Source organism: Protopterus annectens, chromosome 2.part1, assembly GCF_019279795.1.
Source record: "Protopterus annectens isolate FY-2018-M chromosome 2.part1, PAN1.0, whole genome shotgun sequence".
Taxonomy (NCBI): domain Eukaryota; kingdom Metazoa; phylum Chordata; order Ceratodontiformes; family Protopteridae; genus Protopterus; species Protopterus annectens.
The window spans coordinates 873,841,494-873,843,993 of NC_056729.1; the positions used below are offsets into that span (position 1 = coordinate 873,841,494).

The 2,500-nt window shown below is 41.8% G+C and overlaps 1 protein-coding gene across 1 annotated transcript in view; it reads left to right on the forward strand.

The window, feature by feature from the left end:
- WDR17 (WD repeat domain 17) overlaps window positions 1–2,500 on the forward strand; it is a 1,021,977-nt gene that overhangs the window by 944,321 nt on the left and 75,156 nt on the right. The gene's annotated exons all lie outside the window — the stretch shown is intronic.

Below are 2,500 nucleotides of genomic sequence, written 5' to 3' on the forward strand. Positions count from 1 at the left end.
CAGAGTCACTCATATTGCAGTCCTCAATATGGCTTTAAATAAAGAAGATAAGACACTACACCTGAGAAATTACCATAGATGCATGCTATTCAGATTCAGAGTGCTATGATCATGAAATACCTACTCTGGGATCCAGAAACATGCCTACCTCAGTTATGGATTGCCTTCCAAAGGTACTGTTCATATCATAATTAGTCCCAAAGCTCATTATCAATTTGCAAAGTAAAAACTAACACCCAATTGCTATGAAGTAATCGCAACAACCACTTTATAAAATACTAAGTGCTTTTATCACTCAATAGTGGCATGACCTCTTCAGAGCGCACAGACAATTCAACAGACTCAACCATATGTAGCCAACAGCTCCAGCAGCTCCGAAGCAGTAGTCTGGGAAACTAAGGGAATCAAAATCTGAACTACTAGAAACAACGTATTAATAATTCATAGCCTTAATCCTTTGTGCTAAATGCCAGATTTGCAGACAGACTGTAAAGTCCACAGTACAGGTAGGGCATTATTAGATTAATTGCTGTCCTGCAAGTAAACCAGTGTATGTGCCATACTGACAGTAAGCAAAATATTTGTTTTGGGGGAGTGTTGCATAAAACAGCAGTATTTATCACAGTTGTACATAACCTTTGGTGGATATAATTACTAAGGCTGTTGGCTGCTAATGTGACCTGCAGTTTGATGGGAAAAAGTATGTTGTCCATTACTGCCAGGGGGGGTTGATGATGGTATATGCACAGTGACTGTAGTTAAACAGATATGTGTGTGTTGCAAATAAAGCATTTATATATATATATATATATATATATATATATATATATATATATATATATATAAATATAATTATATATAGACTTTGCCTCACATGTATCCCCCCGACCCTTGATGTAATCCCACTTCCACCTTGAATGCTTCCATCACTCCTACCACAGACCTCACCACTGTCACACTGCCCTTGTACATATCCTGTACTACTCTTAAATACATCTGTGCCACTCTAAACTTCCTCATGCAATACCACAACTCCTCTCTAGGCACCCTGTCATGCTTTCTGTAAGTCCACAAAGACACAGTGTAACTCCTTCTGAACTTCTCTATACTTCTCTATCAACACCCTCAGAGCAAACATTGCATCTGTAGTGCTCTTTCTTGGCATGAAACTGTACTGCTGCTCACTAATCAACACCTCCCTTCTTAACCTAGCTTCTAATACTCTTTCCCATAACTTCATGCTGCGGCCGATCAATTTTATCCCTGTGTAGTTACAGCTCTGCACACCACCGTTATTCTTAAAATTTGTACCAATCATCCTCTCACTTTCCAAGATTTTATTAAACAATCTGATTAAAACCCCCACTTCCATCTGTCCTAAACAGCTCCATGATTTCACAGGTGTGTCATCTAGACCAACAATCTTTCTATTCTTCATTGTCTTCATAGCTGTCCTTACTTCCTCCTTGCTAATCCATTGCATATCCTGATTCACTATCCGCACATCATCCAGCCTTCTCTCTCTCTCTCTCTCTCTCTCTCTCTCTCTCTCTCTCTCTCTCTCTCTCTCTCTCTCTCTCTCTCTCTCTCTCTCTCTCTCTCTCTCTCTCTCCCTCCCTCTCTCTCTCTCTATCTCTCTCTCTCTCTCTCTCTCATTCTCTTCATTCATCAGCCCCTCCATTTGCTCAATACATTCTCTCCTCACGTGTGAGTATGTTTGCCTCATTATCCGTTGTCACCTAATCTGCTGCTCTTTTCTAGCTCAGGCTGTCTGCCTAGCCAATCATTACAGGTCCTTTTCTCCCTCCTTACTGTCCAACCTTTCGTACAACTCACCATATGCCTTATCCTTAGCGTTCACCACCTCTCGCCTCACCATACGCCTCATCTCCTTGTACTCCTGTCTACTTTTGTCATCTGTTTAACAATCCCACTTCTTCTTCTTCACCAAACCCTTGCTCTGTATACTTTCCTGTAATTCCTCATTCTACTACCAGGGCTCCTTGTCCTCCTTCCTCTGTCCAGATGTCACACCAAGCACCTTTCTAGCTGTCTCTCTTACCACATCTGCCATAGCTGCCCAACTATCTGGTAACTCTTCACTGCCACCCAATGCCTGTCTTAACTCTTCCCTGAGCTTCACCTTACAGTCATCCTTTTTCAGCTTCCACCATTTGATCCTTGGCACTGCCCTCACTCTCCTCTTCTTCTTCTTCTTCTTGATTGCCAACATCATCCTACAGGCCACCATCCTATGCTACCTTAAGTATACTTTCCCCTGTCACTACTTTGCAGTCTCCAATCTCCTTCAGACTTGCCCTGCTGCATAGGATATAATGCAGCTGTGTGCATCTTCCTCCATTTTTGTACGTCACCCTGTGCTCCTCTCTCTTCTTAAAAAATGTATTAACTACAGCCATGTCCATTCTTTTCACAAAATCCACTACCATCTGACATTCTCCATTCCTCTCATTAGCACCATACCTACACATCACCTCCT